Below are 22,196 nucleotides of genomic sequence, written 5' to 3'. Positions count from 1 at the left end.
TTTTTTATTACCGTCCGACAGGTTTATGCGCACGCTCATAGAACACACCTGACGAGAAGTGCATTACGCTGAAAACCGAACGTCAAGTTTCAAAATAATTCCTCCGCCTGTATTCTTGATTAGAATTTAAAAAAAAAACAGTCCCAACGGTGAAAGTCTTTATTAGTGCCTTGATAAACAAAGGGGTTCTATCTACAAAATTTTTTAGTTAATCAATGACGCGTTCATTAAATGATATAACTGTACAAACATAAAATGAATTCTTTTGAAGAAATTAAATCATTTGTGTATGAAGTTATTGAAGTTATTCATATTACTTGAAAGGCAGAATGCTAAATGCAACTAAAGCCTGAGGTTATTTCGCTTGCAGATGCTCGATCGATATAGTACTTTGGAATTCAAAAATGTATGTTCCGTCCGATGCAGAACAAAACGGCGAAAATCCTCAAAGGTTCGTTTATGACATGGATGTGCCAACAAATTTATTTTCGGGATTAGCTTTTTTCGAACTCAGTTTATTTATTTTAGTTACAAAGGGGCAGTTTCACCCTAAACCATGATAAAATCACTTAGTTAAACCGCGCATGTCCAGCAACAGTTTGGACTTTTTACTTCGTTCGTACAGACAACCGACCATATCATAAACCGGGAATTTCCGAAGGATCGACTTGAACCTCGTTCATAACGGTTCCGCCAGACATGAGTCAACTTGGAGGAAATTTCCAAGGCATCGGCAAATTTTCGAGGATCCCTCGCACATGGCCATTGTCCTCGCCCTTGCACCAAGAGGGCTGGCCAAGGGGCGTCGTCCAAGATGGCCCCGATTTTTGGAATTATGCGATTGGGTATTTTCGACTTTCCAATCAGCACATTCGACACAAAACCTGTAGGTGTTGTATAAAAACACCTACAGGATCGCACTCGCATCAGTTAACACAGTTACGAAGAATCACTCAACCGTTCGGAGTGACGAGATATCATTCATTCATTCACACATTCAGTCCATCGTTCAGGACAAACAGTTAACTCATCAGAACAGTCATTCAGACACCAAACAGATACCGATCAGATTCTCAGACACTCAACCGTTCGGAGTAACGAGATTCTATCAGATTCTTCAGTCCATCGTTCGGGACAACTACACTCCAGCTTCACACTCCGAAGAAGCATCTAATTCGAAATTCGATAATTCGTTCGTCTCGAAACGCGCAACATGAAAACGGGTTCTCAGTATCATGAGAAACCGGTGGTCTGATCTCAATCATTCGGAGATCAGAATCGAATCAGTCGATTTCTGAAGAAATTTGGAAATCGAAGCGTCGCGAGTATTAACGAGACCTAAAGTTAAAGCTGGGATTTACAACCCCAGCCGAGGAATTAAATCCACGTTAGTATTCGTGTACGGGCGTGCAACTATCGAGGTTGCCACGCTGCGATGTCACATTTTTGGTCCTTCGAGCCGGAGCTGTGACGTAACATGTACATTCCCTCAAAGTCTGAATTTCATATATTTAAAATTGACAAAATATAGCATGCTGAAGTATTGAGTTTTGTTATTACATGTTACAATTATGTTATGAAGGAAACACTTTTTATATTTTTATTTTAACAGGTACTAAACCTAGTACTATTATAGTAAATGTATTATTATTTGAATACTGATATTTAAAATATTGGTCTTATTTTTTAATGTTAAAACGAGTTAGAATAAATTCTTTTGGGAGTAATACGCAAAATGTCAATATTATAACATTGTTTAAACTGTTTAAACAAAAATTCGATCAATAATAGTTCTGAAATATTTAAATAATTCTATCTTCTGTTCTTTAAACATTGTTTCTTCATAATGCATTTTTTTAAATATAATATTGGCGCAAGTACTGAATACCAAAATATTGAAAAATCGGAAAATATAGTATTATCACTTTCAAAACCTTGTTTCGGAAAAGGTTATGCATTATTCAACTCTCTGCATAGAAACGTAACGAATGCACGTGGCATCGTAAAGAAGCGTCTTTCCGCTCATCTAATAATCTGTTAGCTATAAAAGAGGTCGACGAGAAAGAAGTTCACATACTTTACTAAATACACACACAATAGAATTTGTAAATTTTCCAATACGTTACGCTAAGGGGGATGCCACAAATATTGTGTGTCATATATATTACAATTCAATGGGCACAAACACAAACTAATATCTTCACAAAAATTGTTTCATTAATTCATTATTGTTTAAAGTTATAATAAAAATATTTTTTCCATTTACTATTTTACATGCATATATCTATTTACTATTTATATAAATTTAGAAAGAAAGAATAATTGTGCTTCCTTTATGTATTATATTAATCCATTACAAACTAAATTACGAAATTTAAAAAAAATTATTAACCTGTTAATTGTGGAAGTTAGTTTCAAAAACCTCTCGTTTTGCAGGCAATAAAATAAAATAATGAAGTGTGTATTCCTCAAACGCAGGACGAATGTACCTAAGGTGTATTTAAATGAAAAACTAAAGCAAAACGAAGGAGAATTACATGTTTATCTGAAAAAATACAGAATTCATCATTTACAGAATTAGTATTATTTCAAGCTTTAAGATGACGTGTACATAAACATAGTTTACTGGTTAAAATAAGATACATATTTAATATTTGAAGAAGAAAAATTTTTCAGTGTCAAAATATATCACATAGAATACGAATGTTTATAGTTTCTGACTAAAACAAATGAAATTGTATATATAACTTACATAAATTACGTAAAAACATTCTGTATACCAGTGGCCTTGACAGATGGTCCTGTCACTATGCTTTCACCCAATCTAACAAAAGTACTACTGGCGAGGGGAAAAATCTAGAATTTTAACAAATATGCCTTTTGAATAACATTAGGATTAGTAAATAAAATTTTATCTACATTGATTTTTATTTCTGTCTGATGCCAGTCCGCGAAATATTTCTCCTATGTTCGCTGGTCGTAAATGTAAAAAGGTTGAGAAACACTGTGGACTCTATAGTGTAGAGGAAGGAAAAAAAAGAATTCGCACAATTCATTTACTACACCACATCTTCAGAAGAAGTCTTAATGGCTACTGTCTATTGTAACAGAATAACTTAGCAACAAAGATTATACAAACAATTAAGAAAAATACAAATAAATCTATGCAATTCAAACTGTAACAGAACGGAATATTCCCCGTTGATTCCGAAGACAGCAAGCAGGCAAGAAAATACGAAACACCGTCTTCTCATTTATAAATATCGCTTCATTTATCCAACTGCGATTATTATTTCACGCACACTCTCGGTCCTTTCGAAATCTCTGAACGGAGACTTGAAAAGAAGGAAGGTAAAAGAAAGATGTTTCCCTTCAGTCTGGTTCGGAACATTCGCATTTACGATTTTCCCTTTCTATAAATGTTCATCGAGCAGACAAAAGCGTCCTTCCAGACGGAAACGTTAACCTCAATTTCGACGGTGTCCGGCGACGAACTTTTGTCGTGGCAGACGTGAATCGAGAGTAAGTTTCAATGGGGGGAAAAAGAGGCCCGAACAGAAGAAATATCGTGTCTGCTTCTTATTCCGTTCACGAGCCGGTCGCAATCTAGAACAGCGTCGAACCGACATGCTTGAAGAGACCGAAAAATCGAACCCACGACCCGATAAACTTCTACGGCGAATGCTTCCTTAATGCTCGAGATACACCGCTAGTCTAGAAGTTATATTGCGGCTTCGCGAAAATAAACTCACCCCTGTCTCACGACTCGCTGCAGCAATAGCGGCGCAGCGCCTAACCCTCGTCCCACCGTCAACGGATCAGTTACTTATCCTACTCGCCAATTGGAGGGGAAGTACCCATTTATTCGCCATTAGATTGTATCGAGTTGTGTAATGAGTTCTTTATTGGAATTCCAAAGTCAGATTGTAACACTTTGTAGGAGAAAATTCTGGAGATATAAGAGAAAGTTTCGTCTTTTATGGAGATTGTTAATTGATAGTAATAATTGCAGCAAAGCTTGCTTAGACAGACGTAGGTGAATTACGCAACGATTACATCTTACGTTAGTTATATGTACTTTATATTGGTTTAATTTTGTTGAATATTTTGATGATTTCAATACCGTTTCTTAAAAATGCCTGCTGAAGTAAAATTCTGCTGTAGCTAAGGAGTTGACACTTAACGGACGGGACACGTAAATTTATGTATTTTCATGCCAACTTAATATTTTGTAAAACACCATAATAGTAAGAAATACTAGATATGGAAATGAGTAATTTCTCAAAATTGTATCGGTAATGATACTAATTTAATAAAATAGAAATGATTTAAAGTCATGCCTAAAGGTTTATATCATTTCATAAATAGTTCCCGGAACTAGAGAAAGATAGACAAAAATCCACCGGTCCGTTAAGTGCTAAGAAAGGTTTAACATTTGCTGTATAATTTTATTCGAGACTATGCTCCTTGCATTTATTGTGCTATTAACCCTTTACACTTGAAGATTTTTTTAGGTTGTTTACCAGTAGTTTAAACATATTTATTCACAAAACAGTGGATAACTTTTTAAGTAATACTTAAAATAAAACTTTAATATTATGTTCATTATAATAAACTAATTCTTTTCTTTAGTTTTGTTACTTATATAATATTTCTATAGGGGAGACGGACGAGATCAAAGGGTTAATAATTTAGAAAAATCTAAAGAAATTTTCTGTTCATTGAAAGTGCATACATAGAAGATAAAACATTGAGAATAACAAAATATTCTTTTACATTAATCTGTATGTAATAAATGACCTTCATTTTTCTGATCTATATTGAACTGGAAATCTTCACTTAATTGACTATATAATATCATTAAAAAATTTTAGGTTGAGGCTGGGTTAAGTTTTCGTAAAAAATAACATAATGTCAGTGCATATACTCAATGTAAGTAGAGAATCTCAATTTTAAGCTTAGTTTATTGTGTTAAAAATAACAGATATTCGACCCTTGTAAATGAATGAAATAGAAAATAACGTTTTAAGCTTCGGGGTCCCTGTAGATTTGTCATGTAGTAAATCAATGCGGATAATTAAACGCAGTAAAATATACTAGTAATTATAATTCTCTCACTAAATACATTTGAAAATGTAAATAATATTATTATTTTTCTAAAGAAAAATGAAGGTAAAAGAAAGTTCTGGGAAAAAGGTAAAAATACCCAAATATCCATATACTCTTTTATCGACCAAAATAGACTTATGAGCTGAATGTTTTTTACTTGGATGTTATTATTATTAATTAAGACTTCTCAATCTGTTTATTATAAGAATCCTAGAATTTACATTCGATTTGAAATTTTGAAATGACCGGTGAATTGCAACGCATAGAATGAAAAATATGTAATAGTAAAGTTCGACGATGTTTCGTGAAGAATGTTCAGAGGCAACTATGTTAACAACCTTCTTCAAGTTTTGCTATAGAAAATAACGGGTGACTCTACTTAATGGATTTCGCATACTCTTCTGACATCTATTGAGAGTACTCGAAACTGTTGGCTCCGTTATTGTGTAACCTTTCTATACAATTGGTACATCATACGTAGTAAACGTATATAAAATATTTTATTTATTTACTGTTTTATTTTAGCAAATATATTCATGTGTGCATTGTAAATGACCTTATGATATAAATTAAATAGCATAAATTTAATTAAAGACATTAATTCATGAAACTAGAAATTAGATGGAATTTATATTCTTCATTAAAATTTTTTTCAATGTAAGAATAAAACAGAAGTATTGTAAAGTTTTGTACAACGTTTGTCGTCACTATTAAATACAAAATTACTTCCTTATATTTATATTTATCCAGAACAGAAATTGTTCAATTTTACTATAATTGTTTTAAAATTAATTAGAAACTTTTAAGTCTCCAAATATTTTTAAAATTTCGCACGTTTTCAGAAATATTTCAAGAAACTTTCAAAGAAATATAAAAGTCTAGGTACACGGTAACGCAGAAACAGGATCAAATGAAAAAAAGAAGACACCTAAAATGAAGTTCATGGTTATAATTCGGGGCACGTCTCGTTAGTAGATTCGCATAGATAACTGGGAGCCCGTAATTACCTGTCCGATACAAAATCGATGTCAAAGCGAAAGGACTGAATACAGTGCAACGAATGTGATCGAAAACAAGCATCGGACGATGCGACGCGACGGTCCAAGAGTACCGGTTGAGCAATTTGTTATTCCTACAGTTGGGTCTTGGGATGCTTTCACTGGTCCTCAGATTTTTTGTTAGAGGATTACCGAGGCGCTTTCCACGGTAAAGTGCGAAGCCAAGTTTATCGATGTAACGCGTCGCCCTTTTAAGAAAAAGTGTCACGCAACAACATAAAATTGCGAAAGGGGTGATGGAAAACGAACAGCGTATACTAATGTATAAAATTGATGAGGTTATACATTTTCTATAGAAAAATTGATTGAAAAGCAAAGATACTGTTAAAATAGAAATTCTGCATTCCGAATAATAATTTAGTAACTTAAGAGAATGAAAAATCTGAAATATTGCAAGCATTGAATTTGGTTAAATTTAAACGTATTCGGATTTATAACGAAAAGATTCCAAAATCACCTCTACCTTTTAAATGACATAAGCAGTTTTTCATATACCAGCTGATACGTCTTTTAGTCTAGATAAAAAATGCAAGTTGATGGTATCATGATAAATTGATTAATTTATAAGATTCTTTAACTCTCAAAAGTTAAATATATTCTAATCTCGTCAATCTTTGACACAAGCTTAAAAAAATAAGAATGATCTTGGAGCCGTCAAGAGGCCCTGATTTCTAGAGCACAGAAATTCTATTGTATTTATTATCATTCTATTTACAAAACTCACAATTAACGTACAGAATAGCCTGTGCACAATATATTTTCAGTAAAACGAGCTCTCGTTTCACTTACTCATCTTTAAACCAATAAATCTCATACCTGTCAAATGTTATTCAATTTAACGATGTTTAGTACAATGTTATTATTTGCTGATATTGATTGATGCCGTTACTTGTCAGTGCAAACAACGTCGAAAACGGACCGCTATAACAAAGCTAGTGAATTTCGTTATATCAATCACTGTAATCCGTGTCGGACGTTAAAGAATGAAGACACTCTTCGGTTTCTTTTTCCGCGCCCTGGGGATCCCGCTATCTGCCCTATGGATCTCTCGTTCCCTTCCCCTTCACCCCTTTGTTTCTCCGTCTACAAAAGAAACTTCAATTGGTACTATCGATTACTCTACCATCATCAACGACACCAAACCGATCTATTCTTACCGAAACGTTTCTTCCACGAAGTTCCCGGTATTCTTCATTTATGAAATAGATTCAATTATTTTTGCCAATTGACCTGAACTTGACATACATATATACATACTTATTTCACTCGTGTCAGTGGAAAAAATAAATATGTAATCAATACCAGAGAAATGCAGAATTAATATCAATCAACCTCAATTAATCTTAATTCCTTATTTACTCACCTAAAAAATTGTTTTCTTTCCATTAACTTTTTTTCGATTTTTCAAACTCTTCAAGTTTCACACTCTTTGAGAAAGAGTTTCAATAAGTCTTAATAGATATTTAACATCAATGTATTGAATGAACAGTACGATATATGATAATTATTCAATTTGTTATCATTTCAACTGTCTCATTAAAATACAGGAACAATAAAATTAATTTTTCTTCGCGGAAAAAATGTGTTTAAATTAGTATAAAATAATATATTTAGAAATATTTAATCATTGAGAAGATTTTTTATGTAAAAAATGTTTTAATCCTTTTTTATCATGTTCCGAATACCTTTTTTGTTTGTGTGTCACATTTCACGCGAAGCAGGAAATTCAATTTGTTTCGCATAAGTTTAATCTATTCGATGTTCTACGATGTTCCCTTGACGAGTAGAATTTACGGGCGAATTTGGAGCGCAATCTTCCGGGATTACGGATACATTGTTTTGTACGAAATTGTGGGTAGCTGCACAATATCAGACTGATAATAATTACTGAACGGGTCACGCTTTGAACTCTGTTAATTACGTTATAATTGCATTAATTGTCCCGTAGAAATTCATAACATGATTTGCCTGTTGCATTGCGGATAGTGTACATACCCTAATTGATTTGTGCCAATCCGATCGGAATCATCAAAATATTTTAATCTATTTTACAAATGTATCACTTATATTGTGAATCAATTTGCAAACCGCATAAAAGACTTAATTATCACCGGAAAGGGACAAGTAATCATTAAATTGTACACTAATATTGATTGACACGTCGCTCTTTTGATTTTAAAGTAATAATATAAACCAATAAAACTATAAGAATTAAAAATAAATATAAAATTCCTTTCCGTTAAGATTTCAGACGATAATGCAGTGTCACAATTCTTGTTAAAAAATTAACACAACTCAATAACATTTATGTTTGTTAAACCATATTAGAAATCTCCGTCTCGTGTTTAACACGATATTGTAAAGCAAGGAGTTAAACAGAGCTGTCACAGAATGCTTCGAACGACCATGACTTCATAAATTTGACAGGTTTAAGCGTAAGAATAAAATGAATTACTGTTTACTGATACCATATTATTTATTCGTTTTCTTTATTATTTAATTTATCGATCGAATGAAAAAATTTACTCGACTCGCGATGTACGGCTACACGACACCTACAAGGGATTCACGATCAATAGAAGATAAACATATTTCACGCGGTCAGCAAGGAATTAATATCTTAGCCAGCTTCATATTAGAAGCTTGTTTGTACATAAAGTATAGCGTCTGTAACTGATTAATGCACAATTCGTCTTTCCTTGCCACGAACGTATCCGATTAGTTGAACAAAGTCACTAAAGGGCATTGTCGGGTACAGAACTGCTCCCCGCGGTAATATACATGAAAATTCTACGACTACCTTAAATGTAACTACAACACAGTAATTAGTAAATTCATGAAGTAGGTATATTAATGTAACAGAAACCTTAACAAAGCCAACATACCATTGTGTATTCAAACAATATACATCTACAATGCATACTTCGAAACAAAAATTTGAGCTTTATAAAATCTGCTCAATAATGCACGTAACTTTCGTGATTCTGTCCTTCCGGAGTGATAATTAGTCAACGGACCTTCATGCAAATTTAAATTTTTAAGAATATTATTTGGGAAATATAATTAGGAAGGAAAATAGGTTTTATTAACAAATACTATATAAAATATTAAATGTATATAAATATTTTATATATTTATTTTATATGTCTATTTAGTACGTAGTATTCGTTATCATAGTAGAAAAAATATATACATCAGTAAACAAATATTTTATACATACAGTAGGTATACAGTTATTTTCTCATAAGTATATATTATTACAAATATTACCATAATTTGTCGTTAATTTAGACGTTTTGGTATTTCTTATAGAGTAATTTCGGTTAAGGCAACTCTATCTCATTTAAATGTCAAATGGCTATATTTTCAATTGTTTTTAATGATATACCGAACCCTAAACATGGAAACCTATTTAACTATTCTCCTTATACGTATTTGCTGTCATAAACATATTTCTTTCTTTTAGGTATCAATGATACTTATGATGCAACAGTTCTTTTTAAAAAAGTGGGTCATCTCTCTGCAACTTTCCCCAACTGACTTTAATTCTAGAAAGTAAAAAAAATAATAATTACCTAAACTTAGATTGTACCCTATACTAACGTTGTTCCTAAGGGGTTAATTACCTGTCACGTCGTAGAACACAAAGTTCTCGATAGAGACTTTCGAGAAGGGAACGAATGGTCCAACCACAAAAGTTTCGAATTTCGAATTCGGTGCATTCTGGGTGGGCAAAGAATACATATTAGCGGCTCAAGGATAAGGGTCGTTCTCTTATCGTTTCGACAGGGTGTTCTCTTTGGTCCTGCTAAACGCGATGACACGTCAAGAACTCGCTAGATATTTGCTCGAGGCAAACACGCTCCGGTGACTACAACCACAACGATTCTCAAGTTCCTGTCTGGCGAGGGAAGCTTTACGTCGGGAAGTCATTACTAAACCTCGAAGGACGAGTGAAGCAATTGTCGCGATGACCTGGGAGCTTCTTTGCTGAGAATTCTGCTCCCCTTTGTGCGGAAGGAAACTGTTACTTGCGAGACTTAGAGTGCCGTTTTAGTGACATACGTCAAGGAAACCTTTGTACCCATGGCAACTGAAGCAAAATCGTTGTTTATAGTTATCGAGTATACCTAAATGAAGAAACTATAGGCGCAAACGTTAGTAGTGGTAATTGAAATTGAAATGTTTTCACCTGGAATACAACTGTGATTTTGTACCTGTAGCTTTGGTGGACTTTGGGTAATCCAGATTTAACCGTCATTTAACTAACAAGGAGACGCATCAAAGTGACAACTACCAATTTTGATGAAAAGTTAGTAGTTTTTTTTAGAAATATTTAACCCCTTACCTTACGGTTTATTTCGTCTCACATGTTTACATTTACGCTATTTAATTTTGTCGCGATTTTACAAGCGTAACTATTACAAAGAAAACTAAAGTATTACAGAGTCAATTAAATTTCTTTACGAAAATAAAAAAAATATTTTTTATACATGTAGCAATTTATGAAATAAATTACAAAATCATGTTTCGCATGGAGGGCCCGGGCGAGTGAGACTTGTCATTTTCACTCAAGATATTAATATGTCTTTATTCATATTGATAAAGTGAAAACAGTTAAAGTAACACTTTTCCATTAATTTTATTACTGAGATTTGAATGTGTTTTGCTGAACTTACTTAGGTAGGTAGAGTATCCTACATATCTAGAATGCAAATAAATGGAAGTTAACAGAGGTATTATTTAAACGAATAGAACTTTTGCTTTCATAATTTGATTTCTTACTAAATGATACAGAATTTTAGTATTTACAATATGTTTCTGCTTTAAATAATTTCCATGTGTGTGAAGAAATAGGTTTTGTACCTCTCCATTTGAGAATTTAATTTACTCTTGCAAAGTAAGAATGATCAGTAACAAAAAATGTTTGGCAAATATTTGAATAACAAGTATTTTTATCGAAGTTTGATAAAAATCAGCAGATGTAGTGAAAAGTGAAATTCAGCCTCTTCTAATTTATTATAATTACATGAATATCTTTACGTTTTATTGAACTGCTCATACAAAATTTATTACAATTTAGTTCACATATCAATTGAGATACGTATTATTTTTCATCTCTGAATACTTACATTTTCAATACATTTACATTTACAGCAAATGTACATGCTATATAATTTCTCTCCCTGTTTAGATATTATTAATAATTAATTATATTATATAATCATATATGCCAATAAAACTAAAGCAAATGTCTTTTGTAACAACATTTACAATATAACCTTTGAAAATATTCAGTTACTAATAAAGATAATATACCAACATAATATCTTATACAGAGTGTTAAAAGATATGATAATTACATGTTCTTAATGCACAATATATTTTATATGAACATAAAAACTATTTATTGCTCGAACATCGTTGAAATTTCAACCTATATTCACTAACTTTTTTTTTACTTAGTTTAGTGGGTTCTATTCATCATTTACTTTGTGCCGTATATCTTTTAACACCTTATGTAATACAAAATTATTTATTTAGAATTGTACCTTTATTAGAGCTTATCGAAAAGCTTTTAATCCACACAACATTACCATCGTTCAAGTGGGATTAAATAAATTCCATATTGTAATTCCTAAAATTTTAATATTCGACGCGCATCGAGAAGCAGACAAATCACGAAGAAATCAAATAATCGTTTCGAGTGAAATCATGTGCATTATGTTTACTTGTGTTTGTAGCGTTAGAAACTTTTGTTTGTATGTTATTAGCGAAACGAAAACTAATTACAAAGTAACAAATGTATCAATGCCATTTTCCTTTCTCCAGAGACTGTTTCTGGCCAGCATTTCCGTGCTCAAAATACAGAGCTCCACATGAGTTTCTGCAACGTTAATATAAATTTGGTAATCTAACAAGTACCTAACTTTTATTACTTGTTCATAATCACTGAACTTTATTTATTATATGCTATATACAACTTCTCGTTGTATATTGTATGTAATCGCTAGCAACACGACTAAATACGTTTATGATTTTGACAAGCGGAAAAGCGAAAAAGTTTTTTTTCCTTGTCGTGTGTTACGGACATTTTTTGCCATAACACAGTGACTGAAAAGAAACAAACTAATTTCTGTTTCTAAAGCTTTGTTCCATATCACACAGTTGTAAAGTTACACACGCAAAACAAAAAAATGCAAAAGTTTTAATGGTTCGCACACCATTATTACGAATTTTTCTAAAAAATGGTTGGTCTCGTTACTATAGTATAGTCTGCACTCTCACAAAATTTCATTAGATTCAACGTTTTCTAGTTGCCAGGTTTTCTTTTAAACTTTACACAAAAGAATTTCACCGCACATTTTTTCATTTATTCTTGCTCGTAGAATTCTAGTAATAGTAGTAATTCTTACCAGCTATTTGACTAAATCTCCTGACATGTGTTTCCATTTAACTATTAAAGCCTCTTCCCTTAGTTCCATTAAAAATTGATATTTTTACCTTTCGGCTCACAGTATTTTTACAATCCAATACTATAGCATACTCCTATATCACAAAATAATATAAATAAATAATAGTGTAGATTAAGAAGTTTTCTGCGTCTCTGAGTTAAATGTATACAATATGAATAAATATTTTTTTCGTGTTCTAATTTCCTTTCTCCTAAAACTAATTATTGCCTTTAAATTTACTTCTTTCCTTTATAAATGATCGAGGGTATACTCTCCTAAAGAAAAAGATAGCACACGCGTGCTATCTTTAATTTCTCGCCTATAATTATGGCATATGGAAGGTGCAAATGATATATAAAGACTACCATCTACTAATATGTAAACATAACTTTTATTGACTTTTCTTGAACAAATTCTCTTAGTAAAAATACAAATATCCAAATGAATACAGATAAAATGATAGCACGTCCGAAAAATATTCCGTATTATATAAATTTAAAACCGACAAATACGAAAATGATATAACTGTACCTGTGTTTAATAATGTGAGGGACCTTCATGGTTCTCAATTACTTCTATCATCTTTCTTAGTAAGGATTTATACAATACTTTAATTGAAGATTGTGATCAATTTTTTCATTACTCTTTAATACAGATTTTTAAATCATTAAAATTTTCAAATTGTCTACCTTCTGCATAGACAGCTTTTGATAATAATCCCCAACAGTTCTCAATTATATTGAGGTCCGATGAGCACGCCGGCCATTCCAAAACAGAAATTTTCTCCTTTGAAAAATATTCATGAATCATTTTTGCCATTTGTATGGCAGCATTACCTTTCTGGAACACAAATTTTATACTTGTAATGCATTATGCATACTTATCAATTTGGTTTTTAATTAATCTCAAATAACTTGCACTATTCATTTTTCTTTGTATAAAATGAATATCCGTTTTCCCTTTGCAACCCATACCAGCCCAAATCATTATTCCATCACCTTTCATTTGTCATCTAATTTTTGTTAATTATTCTTTTCGAATGTCATGATAATAGTATGTACTACTATCTGGACCATCCAGACAAAACCATTTTTCATGTGTAAAGATTCCTCCAGGTTTTCCTTCAGTATTCCTATGTATTTTTTCGCAAATTCAAGGCGTGCTTCCTTATGCTTTTATTTTTGATCGATTTATAATATTATTTATTTGCCGCATACGTCGAACATTTTGAATATTCGTATGTACACCAGCTTTGCAAGCAATTTACAGTAGCACAAGTCTTGATGCAGCACGAAGTATTGCTATTGTGTCACGGTGTGATAAGGCTGCCGACCTTCTAATACTTTTCCTTTTACCGTAATTATCTACATCTTTTAATACGTTATATACAGCTTTTCTGCTTCGATTAATTTCTTTCGCAATTTCAGTAATCATTAATTTCCGTTTTCTTAAAATAAGAATTGCGTTTATTTCACTGCCAGACAATCTTTTACCAGTACTCATCACAAAATGCGACAGATTCCAATATCAAGAAGCACTGAACACTGACTGACCACTTTAACTTCCTCAAATCTCGCGACATATTGAAGAAAGTCAAAATAAACCTTGAGTGTGCTATAATGTTGTTTCTGTCTATTTGTGTTTACTTTCCTCCTAAGAGAATATCTTGTAGAAATTCCAATATAAGTAGTGTTTACATATTAGTAGGAGGTAGTCTTTATGTATCATTTGTACCTTTCCTGCGCCATAATTATAACGCGAAAAATTAAAGATAGCACGCGTGTGCTATCGTTTTCTCTGGGAGTGTATGTATAATACATATTTCGAATTTAATTTCCTGGATGTTTAATACTTACTTTTAATTTCAATTATATTTTATGCATATTTAATACCTACTGTTTTCTGTTCATGAATAAAATACTTATTTGCAGTTTTTTTTCCGCAATATTTAATACCTTCGATTTTACAATTAATTTATTATAGGATTTGAAAACTTTGTTTTAACCTTTACATAGTAAATTTTGAAAATCAACTGACCGCTGCTTATTTCGTATTTCAAAGTAACAGTTTTTATTAAGTTTCGGCGTTATTATATTTGTTAACGTTATCATACATTTTTTTATTTTTCTATATATGTTACTATATTTACTTATTTGTTAATTTATTATGTTTTCTATCACATACACAACATATTTAACATATATAATACATATAAATAAACAGTTCATAAAGTTAAAGGTTAATTCACATAAATTAAAATAGACTCAGAGAAATAATATTATAAACTATACATAGAAAAATCTACCAGTATGAAGTATTCACTCTATATCTTCGTCGCATCATTTAAAATATAGGCATTTAAATATGCACTAGTAAATATGGTTTAATTATCTATACCTTCCTTAATCTTTCTATGCGAAAAGACGCAATGAAAATATTCTTTCTCATTTTTCGGAGCATATTTAAATTAGTACCTGTTTATTTTCACACGTATCTGGTTTCTGCGCTTTATTACACGTTTAAAAGCAATGAAAGAACGGTTAAACATTATATGAAATATATAACTTGTCACAGTATTATTTACACACAAGCTGAATTATGGACGTGGAGATTAAATGTTGATAGTAAGAACCTGTAAGCTTTCCATGCGCTGTCGCGTCGTTTCCTGATTATTTATGGAGCAAATATTCCGTTGAATACGCGACGCCTGGGAAATTGAATATCCGAGAAAATTCCTTTGACATCGCGAGAAAAATTATTTTACCTTTAAACATGTGACCGTGCTATTATATCATACGATTGTGTATGCATAATTAACTTTCCACCGACAAAATGGACCATTAAAGTCCTGACGAAAACCTCATTTCTTTATCACTTGAATGGAATTTCTAATTGTTATTGAAAAATGATATAATGATTTAGCTGGCGTGTTATTTTTATTAAATTAGAAAATTACCAAAGGAAAGAAATTGGATTTCTTCAAATTTTTGCAAAAATCACAATAGTGAAAGATTAAGCCCGATCATAAAAGATTCATAATCTCGGCGGAACATCAATTATAACTGTGTAATTATTTTCTATATACTATTTTTTAACTATTCTAAGTATTTTTGTTTAGCATACCGATATCGTTAACGTCTTAACGTAATTGACAAATAATTATTGCACTATTAAATTAAATAATATTAAATAAAAGATATGAACATGGAAGTATGTAAATATTTAGTATTTAAGTAAAGCTTTACGTAGAAGAATATTGTATCTAACAAATCAATCCGTTGCGTATCAATAATCACAAGTCATATTTTCGACTAATGAGATTGCTATCAACATTTATATATATTAAATATTTTTATAACAATAATTATAACATTATCAATGTTTAATCATAACAGTTCCAAGTAGTTAAAATGAGTAATTTAGAATCTTTTAAAGAAATTATAAATGTATTAGTGAAATTTAGTTTATCTTTCATCGTAGCAAATATATGTCTAAACCAATTAGCTTAATTATTTCCTTCAAGAACACTTTATAAGTTCATTATCTTTTAACGAAGAAATCAAAAATAGATTGTTTTAACCCATTTGGTACTATCAGTATTAACAATTTAATCGTAACATCAAAAATTAATGAAACATCTGACCGAATACTTTTTTACATTTATACTGAACACGTAAAATTCTTTCTGATGCATAAAATTTCATACATCATACTGTTGTCGTATCCATTTGACATATATACAATTGTAACGTCGTTTAGAAGAACTATATTTGAACGCTAGAACGGAAAAAATGGCTATAAAATTCAATTTCTTGTTACATTCAACTTGTAACTGATGAAAATGAAATGTGGGAGAAAAAGTCTGGAAGAAAATACAATTTAGAACTATAATTATGATCTGATTTCCCCCTTTGTTATAACTGGCAATAGGTATTCACAGGAGAAACATTTTTTATTTCACGTTGCACTTCTCTTTCTTTAATTTGAAAAAAGTATTTCATACTATGTTAAAGATTCAAAAACCTTCAAAAAATGATTTAAAAAATGTTATCGTAATCTTTCGTTAAATTGAAGTAAGAATTCAGTATTAAGGGGATGAAACATTGTATAGTAATTTTAATACTATGTTTACACATATTTGTTGTACAGTTTACTCTGTTGTTCCTAGAAAAATTTATGTTCGTTCATTTAGATCTTGCAAAAACGGACAATTAGAATACATATTCACACGAATTACACAATTGTATCAATAAAAATCGACATTTACCAAATAATGTATAGTAAACCAAATAGTAAATTTAGTTTTAACTCCTTGCCATACAATGTCGAGTCAGACTCCTGAGAAAATTCTCAAATCCAAATTAAAAAAACTAAACCCTACTCGATTATTTTGGATTCAAATTAAATACTATTTATCTGTTATCAATTGTTATGAAACAGACGTGGATGTAGAAAAATTAAGAATTCTTCTTTGCTTTCGCGAAAATAATCATAAGATAACGAGTTAATAGCTTCTCTCATCAACATAAAAATGTTTGAAGTTAGTATATCCTTTCTTTTTCTTTTCTCAAGTAAATTAATAATGACCATGTATTTCCAGGTTTAAATGATTCATTACTTGAATATATTCACGCTATTCGGTAAATACGTATACGTGTAGACAGGCAGTGCTTGCCTAACATTGTTCTGTCGCAGAGTCTATGCTGCGACAGTAACAAGCATAATCAACCGCTCAGTAGGTTCAACAAGCGATACTCAGCATATATTAATTATAGGTAGGTACATCCCCCCTACCGTGTCGTCTCGATTCGATTGCCTGCATAAATTCTGTCTCGTGATAATGATAGCGTAGGCCTCTAAACTCGACTATTCAGATAATTTGTCTCGACCAGAACATTATTCACTGGTTTTGATTCCAACAACGAATGATACGATTATCGTACTCTAATTACTATTTTCAAAAGGTGTTCGCACTACTAGTTCGTAATACTACATAGTATAAACAAAGATGTTTAATGTTTCGAAAAAGTAGTATATGCAATAATTATTATAAATATTTGGATACTTGCATTTAAAAATTATGTAATAATATAAATTAATGTACGTTAGTAGTTAGAAATGTTGTAATAAGTATTTAAAATATTGATTTATTTTAAAACTGTGTATTTTTTAGTACTAGCTTAGTACTTTACTAGTTTATATTCGAAAAACTTTTAAAACGTCCATTTATAATATTCATATAATTAATATAAGTTAATTTATTAATTTCAATATTCCCTACTTATTTGTAATGTAATTATTCATAAACATATTTGTCATGTATTTATACAATTGATACTTATGGTTAGAATTTTAAATTACATTATTAAATTTCGTTCTTTCTAATTTCTTTTCTTAATCCTTTTTTGATTTGATTCTTTTAATTTTACATACTAACAATACATCTTTCGTTGAACCCTTGTTATTATCACTGTTTTTGCAATAATTAACGTTGAAAATTAACAGTATTGTCAATCGCCAACTTTATACGATCACATGAGTTATACATGGTAAAAAAGAGTAGAATGTTTTATTTCAAAAATATATTTTTAAAACGCTCAAAAGTATCTTCAACAAAATGTAAACGATTGAATATTTATAGGCGCTATAATACGAAATGAGGAATTTACTCAGACTTAATAACTGCCAATATAACTTATTATAGAAGCACCCCCTCAAAGCATTTTTCTTTGCCCATTTGTGTAACCACTGTGTAGGTAGACATAACAATAGCAGTGGATATTTTTGACAGTCTTTCAAATTCCCACCGTCATTTTCTCTGAGAACGAAGGAGAATGATAAAAGATATACGGTTCATGTAGAGAAAGAAAAAGGGGAAGGCAGCACATCTCTACCAATGGCCGTTACCAAGAGAAATATTTTTCACCTTACCAGCTATCAAAGCCAGGCACCACCTTCCCGATTCTAAGGCTTCGGCCGTGCCCCTGTGCATCCTTAGAATCGACAGAAGCTCGCTAGATTCAATGGGAGGGCACAAAGTAACGGAAATCGTTAACTTTGATGCCAATTTTCAAAGAGTTCTCGCGAGGGTAAGAAGGGCAAACGATATAACGCCTCTCGGAGGCTTTTCTCGCGGGCGCTGCCAAAAACTTTCAAAACCTCTCTAAGCTCGTCTGTTTATACAAAAGATCGCTTATTTCCTTTGCCGCATGTCACGTACTCTTTGGCGATACACATCGGACCCCGACTGATTTCACGGTACTTTCCCTTTTCGAAAATAGCTTATTCGATTCTGCAATTGGACACGAATCCACATTCAAGGGCTGTTTCGCGAGTGAAAACGTTACATATGCATTTCGTCGAAGTCGAGCGACTTGTGCCGCTTGTGAAAAGTAAATTGCCCTCGTTCCCGCGAATGTAAAACCCGAACGGATGGAATAGCGAATAAATTACTGTTGATTTAGCGCGCAAAGTATTATGACGCTGATAAATAGAACGCTTCTGCTAATATCACAAGTGGAATAGTGGAATTTTGGTATGTTGATAATGAAATTTAGAAAATAATTATTAAGTTGGTTAAGGTAACAGAACCAATAGTTGACCAGTTAAGAAAAATGTTCTACGTAAATAATGGTAAACGCTTGCACCTTTATTAAATTGAGAGACTATACACATGAAAATACTGTTTGAACTTCTTACATTATGTAACAAAGCAGACTTTTTTGAAATAGTTATACTATCCAAATTCTTCTAGATATTTGTGAAAATTCAATACCTGTACCATAAATTGACCATCCTTTAAAACGAGAGACCTAGTAATTGTCCATATGTTAATTAGCAGTTGACCACTTATAGTAAAACCAAAAACAAGTATTAAAAATGTTTTAAAATAAATTATGTTACAATATTTCATGATTATCTTAGACGAAAATATATTTCATTTATACAAATAGAATCCACATTTTCAATAAAATTATTACAACATGCATGATTCTTTCCATTATATGTAGATGCCTGCAACAATATGCTACTTTGTACAAGGTGAACGTTGAATCAGTTATGACCCATAGTAAAAGTTCTTGCGTACGTGTTGCTTCTAACGCACGTAAATATTTTAGTTTCTTTACTTATTTCTCCTTTGACTTTTTTAAAAACTGGAAATCATTGGGCTAAAAACTTTTCCGATTCGTCAAATACCAGGGGTAAAATTTATTCTGAAATATTTTATTGTTTACCTGACGCATGTTATTTATCTATTTATGATTTGTTTGAATTCATTCACAACAGAAAAACTTCTACATTCCATCAACGATGTTTCTACTATAATATTATGAATAATGGAAAAAATTTCAGTTTAGTTTACTTCGATTATTCGCAGAAAGCAAAGCGTTTACAATGTTGCCTTTGATACTGACTGATGACCGTAATCTGAGAACGGTCGTGCTGTCATCAATAATACACGCGATGCACACACGGAGGCAATAGTGGAAGTAGACACACTAATGAAAATCAGGATTTCGTAATGAATCGTATTTAGACTATAAAAACATGTCTAACTGACTGGAAATGTTTTCTTGATGAAAATGGGTCTAACACTTGAATAATGACTTGAATAATAATGTGTAGTAGGCCGGTATTGACAAACTTTATTAAAACCTCTTATATTTATGAAACTTAAAATATTCTTTGAATTTAGTTGCTTTTAACCCTTTCACTGCGGCAGACTTTTGTATATACCGCACATGGAATACGGTAGGAGTTCAAACGTGACCAACACAGAACGATGAAATTTTTCATCAATGTACATGTATCTCAGAGAGTATTGAAATAATCAAAATACCAAATTTTAACACTGTATATCTATTTTATCTATTTTTATATATTTATTTATATTTTTGTTTATATAATTATTTATATTTATTTATGCGTATTCTGTACTGAATTGTGAACACACATTTTAAAAATATATCAGTAATCTTTATTTCAAACAACAAATCTAATTGTAAGTTAAGCGCCTATAGGCAACAATACTTCGAAAGCAAATGTTTAAAGTGCCTTTAGACATCATCAGTAGGCAAAGAGATAAAGACAAATTATTCTCCATTAAAATATATTTAAAAAATTGTAACTTTCCTTAGGAATTGTTTGTTTAACAGTTTTTATCGCTTTTTATTCAAAATATTGCTTCGATCAATTTCGCTTCGTGTTTTGTACAGAGAATCATACGATATGATGAACTCATATCGACATAAGATAACGCAGTTCTGCCAACGAACTGAATTGAACGAACCAATATACATAATTTAGGATCAATGGTGATCTGTAAGAGTTCAATTTTAAAGTAAAATTCAAAACAAAGTTGAACAAGTGAATAGCGAAAATGTTAATATTTCCTTTTGAACATGTTTTTTTCTAGTGGTTAAATTATACATAGTTTGATAAGATATTGCTATTCTGAGAAACTTGTTGATGAATCAAAGTTTTAGTCTTTGTCATTTATTTATTGTTATATGAATGAAATTTTGAATAAATACAACACATTTATTTTATGAATTATGGTAATATTTGAATTAAATATTATGAATAAACAATATAATTTATATGTAATTAGGTATCCCGTTTAGGTTCCGACTAAAACAGTTATGAAGAACCGAAGTAAGTCATAATTGTTATTCGGTATATCGGTTTCAGTTTCCATGCTTAAACAGTTCTATAAATGTTATTTGTCGGTTCTTGAATCAATTATAAAGAACCGAAATGAACAACCGAAAAATAACAGTTATATTACCGTTTTTGAAGAACCGGAATCGATATACCGAATAACAGTTATGACTTATATCGATTCTTCATAACTGTTTCAAGAACCAAAACCGGCATCGTAACTGTTTTCAATCCCTGATTATAATCGATAAAACAGTGATTATTATAAAAAATTATTCAAAAATTAGAAATTAATTCCTATCTTTTTCTCGAAAACTCAAAAATTAGAGTTATACTTCTAATATTCTACGCCACACATATAATATGCGACTTCAAAGTCATCTACAGATGATTAAAAATCGCAGACTTGTTCATTTATATAGACAGTTTAATATTCAACAACTTCGCGTTACATAATTTTTCATTCGCATGAGACAAAAATTGAATTATACTACTTTCCAGGATTATTGTACCCGTTTGATTGGATACATTTCCACGACACGATCTCACTAAAATCAACATTCGCATGGATTAATGTAAAAAAAGAGGAAACCATCTTAGCCGTCTGTGTAACTGAAATTGTCGTTGCCTTCAATGCAACGTGACCCAGATCCGTCAGGAATAAAACTGTCCAAAACACGGTTGACTGACCGTCAACGCGAAAACATTTAAGCGGGAATACCCGAACTACACTCATATAATATTTGCGTGCCGTTCGACGCAACGAGTTGCATGTAGCCAGAGACATGTGCGCACGTATGCGTGCGGTAGGTACGTGTATCGAGGAAAATCGATGGTTGACACCGTGACCGGATTACAAACGAATGTCGACCGTCATCCCTCACAGAATCCTCGAGTAGAGTTATTGGTCCGA

The 22,196-nt window shown here is 31.5% G+C and overlaps 1 protein-coding gene and 1 long non-coding RNA gene across 2 annotated transcripts in view; one reads left to right on the top strand and one right to left on the bottom strand.

The window, feature by feature from the left end:
• LOC116435226 (potassium channel subfamily K member 6) overlaps nt 1-22,196 on the top strand; it is a 139,923-nt gene that overhangs the window by 49,971 nt on the left and 67,756 nt on the right. The gene's annotated exons all lie outside the window — the stretch shown is intronic.
• Nucleotides 10,937-14,236, bottom strand: LOC116435200 (uncharacterized). Its single transcript, XR_004236711.2, has 4 exons — nt 13,621-14,236; nt 13,154-13,462; nt 12,584-12,716; nt 10,937-12,054 (listed from the first exon to the last, which is right to left on the bottom strand). It is a non-coding gene; the product is annotated as an uncharacterized LOC116435200 (long non-coding RNA).

Source organism: Nomia melanderi, chromosome 11, assembly GCF_051020985.1.
Source record: "Nomia melanderi isolate GNS246 chromosome 11, iyNomMela1, whole genome shotgun sequence".
NCBI classification, from domain to species: domain Eukaryota; kingdom Metazoa; phylum Arthropoda; class Insecta; order Hymenoptera; family Halictidae; genus Nomia; species Nomia melanderi.
The sequence above is the reverse complement of the archived record's forward strand: the minus strand, read 5'-3'. Positions and strand labels throughout refer to the sequence as shown.